Raw genomic sequence first — 12,843 nt, 5'->3', positions numbered from 1 at the left:
TATCAATGCCGTCAAATAAATGATGGCTGGGATGTAAAAGAGTACTCATCACTATCTTAATGACATCCATCGGAGTATTTCTAATACAAAAAATCATCCTCTGATACACATTCCTCTACGGTCTACACAAGTAGAGTGACTGGTGTTTTAAATATTAGTTGAGGTTGAGATACTGTATCCATCAGGCGTCTTCCTTTCAGTCCAAAGACCAATCAATAACCTTTGTAGATCTCCTTCATGTAACAGCCCTGCTTTCAGTCTCTCTAGTTAATACTGCCCCAGATTGTCCTTACCAATTCAGCCTTTGAGTTCTGCTCCTCTCTTTATGAGCTTCTTTCTTACGTGTCCAACAGAAAAACACAACAATATGTATACTTAACAAGCGTGATGCAGAACTTTATTTATTTATTTTGGCTGAAATTGGTCTCTGATGTTTTTCCTAGATATCAATAGTTTAAACCACACATGTCACATGGGTTCTGCATTTTAAAACTCTGATCTGTATCTGTAGATGCTTCTGGATATGCAATTGGTACAGCATATACTATCCTACATTATAGTACACATGTTTCCAAACTGTTTCTTATAAATCTCTTTAATGCAGGTGTTAACGCAGGTCCTTACAGTTCTGAACAATGCAGATCCTCACAAGTGTGAACAATATAGGGATTTGTTTGTGACGATTCTCATTCATCCAGTTCATGGTATATCTGTAGAAATAAGTTAAATCAAGTGGACTTGCTGTGTTTTTTCCTTGAAGACGTTTCACCAGTCATCCAACTGGCTTTCTCAATTCAGAAATACTTGTAATTATGATCTTTTTTGGGGGGATATATCCTGTGGAATGTCACTCCAATCAGCATAATCTGTTTATCATAAGCCTGCAAAGATGTCATGAAGTTAGGTGTTGATTGTATTAGCATGATTGGAGCTTTGAGGTGTTATTTAACCTTCCAGATTCTGGACCGGGAGAGTGACTGATTCAAAAGAGTTGTTAAAGAATCCAAACCGTATTTGCAAAAACTGAAAAAACAAGTTTGAATAGAGGCGGGGGACACACACAATGCTGTTTTGGAAGTTTTAACATCCTTGGTCCTTAGATGCCTTGGGGCAGATTTACTAAATGAAGAGAAAATTCACCAGAAATCCCATCCGCAGGCATATATCCAAGATATGACAGGATTAGAGGAAAATTTGCTAGCAAAAGAGACCATCGCTAGCATAGTTTAGCGCCCTATCGCCAGGCAAATTGTCACTCAGGCAAACAATTGATACTCTGCAAATTCAGTAAAGTGAGAATTTTACAGAACATTATATCTTTCGCCAGAGTTTCCTTCACCAGCTTAGACCTGTGAACTGATTAGATGAAGCTTCATCCTCCTCAATCTTATGTCAGTGACATCATATCCTGTATGCTGGAAAGTCATAAAAGTTCTAAAAAAAAAACTCCAGTGTTTTTTTTTCATATTTTAAAGCGGGATTGCCTTCAAAGGTTCTAACTATTAAAGATTTTTGTGTCATCAAATTTTTTAAACCAATTTGAGGGGCATGCCACATTTGTTTTAGGGTGGGCTCATGTCTAGGGCATTAGAGCATCTCTTTTGTATTTATGTTGCTTCCTTGGACATTTGTAACAATAAGTGAACACTTCAAGCATTTGCACCAACATGTCTAATAAAGACATATATATGACCTGTATGTACCCGACCTAAACGTATGAGAACTAATGAAGTTTCGCTAGGCAGAATTGAACGCTAGAGAAAGTTCACTATGAAATGCTCGCACTGATGAATTAACGCTAATTGAACTTAAGCAGCATTTGGCTACATAGACGCAACTTCACATTTTAGTGAATTAGCCTAGTGATAGCGAATTTGCGCCTGCAAAGTGGCACGAAGTGTGGCGGAGCCTTTGCTGGTGAAAATTTGCCCCATAGTGTTGGCACTATTGTAGATCACTGTTCAATGTGATGTTTGGGTTCAAGCCACACTCTACAGACCAACATTTGGCCAGGGCTACATTGTCTGATGTAAACATTGCTGTCTCTGCCATTTAGCCATAGTCTTAAAATATGGGACAGCTAATAAACTCTCCCAAAGGGAATTGGGAAGATGCAGAAAGAAATAGCAAGGCATTATAATAAATTATCCTACCTAACAACAAATTATACCAATTTTACCAATATACCAAACAACAAATTATTAATGGCTTACAGGAGTATATACCTCATAAGTCCAAAGCAGAATCAGTCAGCTAAGCTCTAAAATAAATATATTGTTTAGTGCATATTAAAATCACCATCTTTTTTAATGGACCTGACTTCGTCTTTCACTTAACCCCTTAGATACCTCGATCTGGTTGGACTGTGCTTCCTCCTTGGTCCGCTATCCCTGGCTGAGCCTTCGGGCCCCTTACAGTTATTGGTCTTGATAGGACAAAAGAGTCACAAAGTGGAATGAGTACCAGTCTCCATCATGGGAGGAATAAAATGCCATCAAGTGCTAGAGATGTTTCACAGTAAAGTAATCAGAACAATTCATTGGGCTTTAACGTACCTGCGTTTCAAAATCTAAAAAATACTGAATTTCTGTGTGGATACATGAACGCTTTCATTTCATTTTTCCAATTCCCTTTTAGTTTATACTACGTTGTTAGTGTCTAGTGATGGGTGAATTTATTCACCAGGCGCGAATTTGCGGCAAATTTGCGCGATTCGCCACCAGCGAATAAATTTCCGAAACCCCCGCGAAAATTTGCGGAAAAAATTCGCCGGTGTCAAATATTTTTTTCGAAAAAACGGACGCCGGCATCAAAAACGGGCGCCGGCGCAAATTCGCCCATCACTATTAGTGTCATAGCGTCAAAACAAAAATTTTTACTGTCTTTTTTATGCCTATGTTACCATTGTATTCCAAACGTCCTGGCCACTTCCATACGTCCCTTACTATCCCATTGTGTTGTAATTACCTTTCCTGAAGCTGAAGAAGCCTGTGACTTAGCAGTATTGGGGTCATGATCTGATATAATTAGGGAAGTGACCTAATAAATGGAGAAATAGAATGCAGCACAGTGGCTCAGCGGTTAGCATGGCGGCATTGCAGTGTTGGAGGCCTAGGTTTCACTAATGCAATATTCACAAGAAGTTTGTATGTGATTTCTGTCCTTGCATGGGTATATTGTTGGTTCAAAAAGCCCAGGATAATGTCAAAAAAAGGGGAAAAGACAAGAATTACATAATTTAAAAAATAATAATGAGATTATTAGATGACCAGTGGATTAAGGTGGAGGTACAGTTATTATGAATAAAAGGTAGTCCAATAAAGAGGTGAATAGAATTTTAAGCGAACAGTTGGAAACTGTTGGAAACGAACTAAAAGACCCCACCCTTGAGTTACATGTAGAAAGTATTGCTTGAGAGCACTCACCCGCACCTGCACCTCGGGTCCAACAAACACCTGTGCTGGCTCGTGTTACACGCCCCCCACTTAATGACAATGCATTCAAACCATTAGGATGGCCAGTACCCGAATTTTGGAACAAATGTCTGCAGTGGATCGTTTAGATTTGAAGTCCGCCATAGACAAACATCTAAAACATCAGGGCAAGGAGTGCATAATCTTTCAAATTATAGACAAACCCTCAAGAGATGTGAGGAGAGGAGATTTAGATCAAAAACTAAATCGGCTCGAGGTTTTTTGGATTTATCAGTTAAAAACCACAGAAAATTACGGAGGGCTCAATAGGGAGTGGGAGATTGCTTGCTACTTTTATTAATGCTTTTCTTTTATGTACTAATGCACAATCCATGATATTTTCCTTATAGGAGTCTATATATAGGGATGTGAGATGTATTGTACAATGTTTGAGTAAACCCCTGGTTTATGAGCATGCTTTGTTATTAAGGGGCAGATTTATCAAAGGTTGAGGTGAAGTTTCGAATTGAAAAACTTCAAATTTCGAGCTGTTTTTTATGTACTTCGAGTAGGAAATAGTCCAACTTCGATTCGAATTTGAAAAAACTTTTCAAAGGTCGGATTTTTTTGAAGTACTGTCTCTTTAAAACTTCAACCATTCGCCACCTAAAAGCTACCAAAGTGCTGATTAAGCCTATGGGGGACCTCGTAGAACCTGTATGGAGGCAATTGGGGGAGTTTGGAGATAGAAGGTCGAAGTTAAAAAAACTTCGAATCAAAGTAGATCGAAGTACGATCGTAGCATGATTCTACGATTAGAAGTAGGCTGAATTCGGCCCACTTCGACCCCAAAAAACTTCCACCACCAATGGAATTTGAAGTTCGAAGTTTTTTTTAACTTCAACCTTTGATAAATATGCCCCTAAATGTCAGTAAATCTTATAATAATCTAATGCTATTAATATGATGTTATGAACAGCTCAAATGTTCTTGCTGTGATATACACAGTCTTTCTGATTAAGCTCGTATGTGGTAACCCCACTATGAATTAATTCACTCGAGCCATTCGATAGATATGTTTGTAACTTTCCCGTCCTGGGTTAATTGGTTTTAATGGGAGGGATCAATTTAGATTTATTAACCGGTGTTGGGGGTTTGGAAACCTTATGTTTCTGAGGAAGTGGCGAGACGCCACGAAACGCGTCAAGGGTGGGATATGAGTCCCGTCCATGAGTTAAAGCTACAGAATTCCAACATTTGTAAATTCATCACAAGGTTGACCCATTAATTGTCATGAACCAAAGTCTAGATTGTGTGCTAAGCACTACCTATACTAATCTCCTACTGGGGGCTGTTAGGGTTAGTGCTGTTCTGTCTTACCAAGGTACATGGGTTATGTCTCCCTGCTATTCTACCTCCTCCGCCTCCTTCATTAATAACATGTGTAGGCAATCTAAGGTTCCTATATAAGCCTGCTTCTTACAACCCAACAACCCATGTTGATCATTGAGCTCCCTTGTGTGATCCGGTTGGTTTGCTGTTTGAATCCTTGCCTGGTCCCTTCCTGCCTGTTCCTGAGACCTTATTGCCAGGCCTTGTCCAGTTCCCTGCCTTGCTTTGTGTGGTTCTCCTGATCACCTTGGCCTGTTCTTTGGATTCCTCCTTGTCTTCAGCCTGTTTGTTGGATTCTTCCTGTTTGCCGCCAGCCCAGACTTCTGCCTATATTACAGACTTGTTTGTTTGCCACCTGCCTACCACCGCTGGCCAGATATAAGGACTTGTGTATCTTCTGATACCTTTACACTGACCCTGCTGTATTGTCTGTCTTCATTAATAAAATCACATTTTCAACCTAACAGCATGTTCCCAGCCTATTATCAAGTCACATACCCACTTTATCCATGTTATGCAGCACATAGGCTCCTTCCAGCCAACCACTCATTTGTGGCCCAACCTGATATTAATGCAGGTTCAGATAGTCTTACGGCACATATGTCAAAATATTTTAATTTACTATTGCAATCTATAGTGAAAAGCTTGACAGCTTTGTATGGAAAGAGCAGTACACATCTAACTGATTTACTCATGAGCATATTTTATTTTTTTTGGATTGGGTAGAGTTTATATTGTTAAACTTTTCAACAATAGAATTTTCAAGGGCAATATTTCCTTCACATCCAAGGGATGGCCATGGCGTTGGGGTTCTTAAACTAAGATCCAAGTAGTTTAAAAAGGCAATATTTATTAACAACCATGCCCCAAATCTAGGTTACACAAGTTAAAAGACAAACAAGGTGCTTCAAGCATTGATGTGAAATCCACCCACTGTCTTTAAACTGGCAGATATGGAACATGGACGCTGACTTCATCTGCTCAATCTAAACCCGCACAGCGGTGAAAACTGCAGGAGTACAGTCTGTATACTTATCTATATTGTGTGGGAGTGGGACAGGACATTGATCTCGATTGCTAAATCGCTAAGGAAGTCGCTGGACTTTTACACCTGGACTCCCAACATTACCTGTCATTATCTTCAATATACAGATCCCATTGCGGATTTACAGCATACACATTGTACACAGCGCCATTTATTCACATTGTGGAACTGTCTTTTGAGAAAGATCTAGTGCTCACAGCATTGGGACAATCCTGTAACCTTACAGTATTTTGGACAGTGTCTACGTTCCATGTTCTGTTGTATACAACACTTTTTACTATTTCAGCTTGGTGCCTTATCAGCTGTGTGAATAAATTCGCGAAAATTCGCCCGAAAAAATTCGCCGTAAAAAAAACGGGCGCTGGCGGCAAAAACGGGCGCCGGCGTAAAAAACGGGGCGTTTTGCAAATTTTTCGCCGTTTCGCGAATTTCGCGCAAAAACGGTGCAAATTCGCCCATCAATAATGATTTGTTCTTCCCACCTGCTTTAATATATGGCAGGTGGTGGGGCCAAATAATCTAAGAGAGGGATCCCTCCTCCCAATTGCTGCACCTTGTTTGTCTTTTAACTTGTTTTAACCTAGATTTGGGGCATGGTTCTTAATAAATATTGCCTTTTTAAACTACTTGGATCTTGTTCAAATACTGTTCCCTGGAGCCCTGGAGGTTAAGTCCCTTTTTTCCTATTTTTGATATTTAACGTTGTTATTTGTGGACACTCCTTGGACTCTTTTCAATGACTATAATAATTATCTACTGTCTGGCTTGTTTATTTTTAAAGTGTAGGTTCTTAAACAAACATGCAAACTTATCCATGGGAGTATTGGAGGATCAGTTCTTGTGGTTCGATGAGGAGTTTGTGTGAGAATCCTTGTCTATGGCTAATATTATCCGTAGATGCTTTGTTTATAATTTGGGAAGGAGACTCAAGTGGAGCAGAAAAGTTCCTGGGAATAGTCAATTCTCATGACATGGGACTGCAATTCACATACCAATTTTGAAAAGATATAAAATATAAAATATTGGTCACGAAAATGGGTTGAATATTAGTACCATGCATTATAAAGAAGTGACTGTTAATGGGCTTTTACATTAAAAGCAAACCAATGGCTTCAAGGAATTGTTCAGTGTAAAAATAAAAACTGGGTAAATAGATAGGCTGTGCAAAATAAAAAATGTATCTAATATAGTTAGTTAGGCAAAAATGTAATGTATAAAGGCTGGAGTGATTTGATGTATAACAAGTCAGTCAGATCACTGCTTTTCAGCTCTCTTGGTTTACACTGACTGGTTACCCTGGCTACCAGACAGTAACCAATCAGAGACTTGAGGGGGGGCCACATGGGTCATTTCTGTTGCTTTTGAATCTGAGCTGAATGCTGAGGATCAATCACAAACTTACTGAACAGTTATGTCCCATGTGGCCCCCCTTATAGTCACTGACTAACTCAGAGTTAGAGAGCTGAAAAGCAGGAAGTTGGATTCTGGCTGTTTTATTAGACATCTGTTCACTCCAGCCTTTATACATTACATTTTTGGCTAACTAACTATATTAGATACCTTTTTTATTTTGCACAGCCTATCTATTTACCCAGTTTTTATTTTCACACTGAACTGTTCCTTTAACAATGTCACAAACAGCCAAAATGATTAAAAGCAAAAGGAACTGTATCAAGTGAAAATGCTTTCAAATTGAAAGTGACCATAGGATATTCCACTAGAATAGCGAAGAATTTGAGACCACGGTGGGAATAGCTAGATCAGATACTTTAAAGTAAAAACAGAGATCAATAAATGATGAATTAAGGCATACATCAAAAATTGTGGAATTCTCCAAGTGAACCTGTTAGGTTTTGCTCACCTTAAGGCATCTAAACGTGCCTTTTACCTGATTGAGGTTATCCCCTGAAGAAGGTTTACATGACCAGAAACTGTTAGGGAACTGCCATACAGATGGACCGATAGAGCAGGGACATAACAGCCTCCCTTTTAACTGCTCGTAGATAACATCAGTGATTCCCAGAGCCAGAGGAGATCTAAACGACTGCAGAATATGGAAAATACAGATGCACAGTGGAAGAGAAATACAGGTATGGGCTAAATTAGCAGGACTCAGGATAAAACTGGTAAGTATGCTAATTAATGTCTACATGCAATGTACCTGATCCAACGACATTTTAAAGACATTTTTTTCGTTCCCGACACTTTTGTGAATTCCCCCAAAAGAGGATGGGATTGAGGCAGCTGCTGGTATAAACCAAACAGACTGAAATTGAACTTATTATCAAGTCGACACCAATGTCATCTTCGTCTGTTCTGATTGAGAAAAATTGCCATAGGTTATATGGGAACCAGCAGCCGAAGAAGCTGGTGACAATTGCAAAGATGATCTTCAGCGACCGTTGAGATTTGTTGGCTCTTCTCAAAGTGGCCACTTTGCACACGATGAAGCCATAACAGAGGAGGATAATAGTAAATGGTAACAAAAACATAACAACAAATATAGTAAGAGGAACAGGATGCTTTTGATGTTCAAACTTCTGCTCCTCAGAAATATTGTAGACATTATAATAACCCACTTCTTTAGGAACGCACGTCATCAAATCATGAAATCCAAATATAAAGTAAAAAGTTGAGACAGAGAAGAGCAGTAGTGATGGGCGAATTTATTTGCCAGGCGCAAATTCGCGGCGAATTTGCGCGATTCGCGTCAGGCGAATAATTTTTTTTTTAGAAAAACGGGCGCCGGCGTTGAAAAAATGGGCGCCGGCGTCAAAAACGAGACGGCGCTGTTTCGCGAATTTTTCGCCGTTTCGCGAATTTCGCGCTAAATTCGCAAATTTTTCGGCGAAACGGCGCAAATTCGCCCATCACTGAAGAGCAGAGATACAATCCAAATAAAAACAATACCAGTGGTTGCTGATCTTTTTGTCCTGTGACTTTTTGCCCAAAAAGGCCACACTATTGTTATACAGCGATCAATACTTATGGCAGTTAAGAAATAGACACTGGTGAGCATGTTTGCAAGAGGCAGAGCAAAACTATAAGAGCACAGGGAGAAATAACCTCGCTGAATCCACTCTGCAATACGTACAACAGTATTGGCACTGCATATAAAGTCTGTTATTGCCAGGTTAAGGTACCACTTGGCGCTTATTGAGCTCATTTTAAAGCCAGCAATCCAGATGACAAAGCCATTTCCAATAATCCCAACAATGCAAGTAATGCTGTGACAGATGATGGAGAAAATTCGCATGGCTCCATATATATTTGGTGGAAGTGTAATCTGGTTCCGTTTCCAGTAAAAGTCATAGAAGTCTTCAGTTGCCTCTGAGATGTTATAAAGAGGTGTGACAGTTATGGACATAGTGATAAATCTTCTGGCAAAAAAATAGGAAACTTCAATTAACATGACATGAACTGATATCGGATGCATAGTTTGTTCAAGTTCTAGCAACCTATGATACTTAACAGCAAACATCTGCTTGGCTGGTAACAATAACTAAACCTAGATAACCTTTGCACCTGTTATTATTGTACATTACCTCTCAGCATTTATCTTTTAGCTGTGCCTTACAGAGACCTGTGACTGCATTGAGCAACGCTGTGTAATGTAGTGAACAGTTACTAATCTATCAGGTTCAGTCCTTCAGAGGCTGCTTTGGATCCAGCCATCTAGAGCAAAAATTGTGGTTCCCAGTGAAAGTCTACATACATTTCTGTCTATGTAAAAGCTGTTCAGCCAGAGAGCCACGATATACATCTTTGGAGATACTGTAAGTCACAGTTTAAACCAAACTGTTTAGCTAGATCTCCATATTATCTAAGAAAATCTGTGGATTCCTTTCCTATTTTTCATGAACATTCCTCTGGTTTCTCTGTATATTTATACTTATTCCAGCCATATAAAATCTTACCGGACCTGCTGGTGTCACTGCTTGATACAAGGTCTCTCGACGCTTAATCCCAATCAAACTCTGAAGTTGAGTCTCAGTTTCTGAGAGAAGATTATCTTTTTGTAACACATGAAAACATCACATGGACATCATTATCTCTTACCATAGATTGTATCTACATATTCTCATCTCTTGCGGGTTTATAAAAGACATTCAATTATGGGCACATTTCCCTCCCGCGCCAGAATTGTGTTACCAGTTTAGATAACATGTTCTTATGCTGAAGGAATCAGTTCTATCATCAATATGTTTATAACATTTGTGTTCTTGATATTCTGTTAGGTGGAAAGGATATGTAAGCCACAAATAGTAACATAGAATATCTGAAGGTACATTCTGTCACGGCACCCGGCGGTGTAGTACTGGGTGAGAACGGCACCCAACTCAATGTCTCTGCACACACAGGACCAGCACACAGAAGTACTTGCCTGGGGATGTTCCCCTGTGGTTTATTAGTAAAATGTGGAAATGCAATTTTTTCTTGAAGTGCATCATATTCAGAGTTCATTATTGCACTTTCTTGAGATATTATACAGCTGTTAATAATAAACAATTTAAATAAAGTTTGGATGGTTTATGGTTCAAAAACACCGATTTAACACCAATTAAAATGAAAAAGTACATCATTATTATTATTATTATTATTATCATGTATTTTTAGAGAGCGCCAACATATTTTGCAGTTTGCATATTTAAACTCCATTACAATACCCATTGGAACACAGTGCAGTTGTTTATGATCAAATATTTACATATATGGAGCCTATTGGTCATGCTGTTTAAAACATTGGAGAAAACCATTACCGGTGATGTTGCCCATAGCAACCAATCAGCAGTCATCGGCAAGTTAGAAATAAAAGAAAACGTCTAATTAGTTGCTATGGGCAACATCACCGGTGATATTTAGTGATGGGCGAATTTATTCGCCAGGCGCGAATTCGCGGCGAATTTGCGCGATTCGGGCGCCAGCGAATAAAATTCGCGAAAACGCCCGCGAAAATTTGTGGCAAAAATTCGCCGACGTCAAAAAATGTTTTTTCGAAAAAACGGACGCCGGCGCCAAAAACGGGCACCGGCGTCAAAAACGAGAAGCCGGCGCGATTTCGCAAATTTTTCGGCGAAGCGAAACGGCGCAAATTCGCCCATCACTAGTGATATTTGTCTCCAATGCTTAAAAACAGCATAATGAAAAAAGGCTGATGCAAAAGTTGCTTAGAAAAAGCTGTTCTATAATATGCTAATAGTTAACTTTAGGGTGAACCACCCCTTTAACAAGAGCTCAATAAACAAAATACATTTTTTTTATTGTTTAATTTGAGGTACATGTGTGTTTTTGGTTATTTCTTGCACTTAACCGGGCAAAAACTGAAACTGAAATTAAAGTCACATTCTACATTGTTTCTATAGGAGCACAATCAATACAAAACAGCAGAAACCCTCTATTATGTCTCCTTAGGTGGACACTGTAAGTGCACTTTAATTTTAACTACTTTACTGTATATCAGATGATGTCATTTTCCATTTACACACTTGTTGGAAGAGTAACAGATCCATTGAGTCAATAAATTTCAAATATATATCGGAGTAACAGAAAGCAAATTCAGCCAACAGTCCTTTAATCATCTTTAGAGACATGATTCATTTCCCAGTTTTGGGCAGAAGCTGATACACTACAAAAATGTTGTTCATAATGTTCTCCTCTCAAAACATAAACGTATGTTGTTTATCTATATTGTATAACACAAGATATTTACTGGGGTTATAAGGAGAAGGAAAATCTGTTTGCAAATGTTAGGCACCCCCAAGTAATTGTATTGAAACCCTGGGCCGGTGCTCCTATTGGCAGAAAACTGCACCGGCCCGGGGTTATACCAGTGAGCACCATGGAGAGATCTTCTTCCTGCTTCCTCTTTCTTCGCTCGACTGCACATGTGCCGTAGAACGAAAAGCTGAACTTTAACTAAAAGTCGGCTATTTCGTTCTACAGCACATTCGTTTGCACCTGGAAATTTGAAGAAAGAAGCCGGAAGAAGGTCTCTCCATGGAGCTAGCTAGAAAAACCCTGCGCTGGTGCAGTTTTCTGCCGATAGCAGCACCGAGCCAGGGTTTCAGGTAAGTCAATACAATCAGTGCCGGACCAGACTGGCCGGGCGCCCCAGGCAACCCGCCGGCCACTTCGCCCCCTGCTGCAGGTGTGTGCAACCTAGGACGCGCAGGTGGACGTGCGCATCCTTGGGCGCGTGTGGTCATGTGCAACCGCCGAAGTATGCACGTTACTGCGGGTACGTATGTGCAACTGCAAGCGTGCCTTGCTGTGCACAACCAATGCCTCACATTAAAGGGCTGCATACGAGGTACGTGCCTGGCGCCCCCCATGGTTTGAGCCAAAGGCACGTACCTCTTCTGTCTACCCCTAGTTCCGGCCCTGAATACAATCACTAACATTTAGCACCCCCAAGTGCAAACCGACTTTCCTTCTCCTTAAACATCCTAAAATGATTTGGAATTGATAAATATATTGAATTCATCAAGTTAAATACAGAGCTATCAGAACTGTTTAAGGCAAGCAACCTGTCTTTGAGTATACGGGACATGCAATAACAGTTAGAGGCATATTTATTAAAGGTCGGATATACTTGAGATTTAATTGGGGGGTTATTTAATGAAAAAATCGAATATCTTTAATTCGCATGCATTTTATCGACTTGAAAACTCGAATCAAATTAGACTAAACTCAATTCAAATTTTTTCTCTGAAAAAAACTTTAATGTCAGGAAGGCTACTAGCATGTCCAAATTGATTCCTGGACCTCTGCCATTGACTTATACATGAACTCGAATAGTCGAATTCGAGCTTTTAAAGGTCCAGAGTGTGATAGCTCTTTAAAATTTATTTGAATACGAATTACAACTCGAGTTTGGATAATTCACAATTTGAATTTGAGAGTTTTGACCATAAAAAAAATTCTAAAATTTTAATTTTCAATTTAACCCTAAATAAATCTGCCCCTTAATGTAGACCAGTGATTACAAACCAG

The sequence above is a fragment of the Xenopus laevis genome, chromosome 7S (assembly GCF_017654675.1).
Source record: "Xenopus laevis strain J_2021 chromosome 7S, Xenopus_laevis_v10.1, whole genome shotgun sequence".
NCBI classification, from domain to species: Eukaryota; Metazoa; Chordata; class Amphibia; order Anura; family Pipidae; genus Xenopus; species Xenopus laevis.
The sequence above is the reverse complement of the archived record's forward strand: the minus strand, read 5'-3'. Positions refer to the sequence as shown.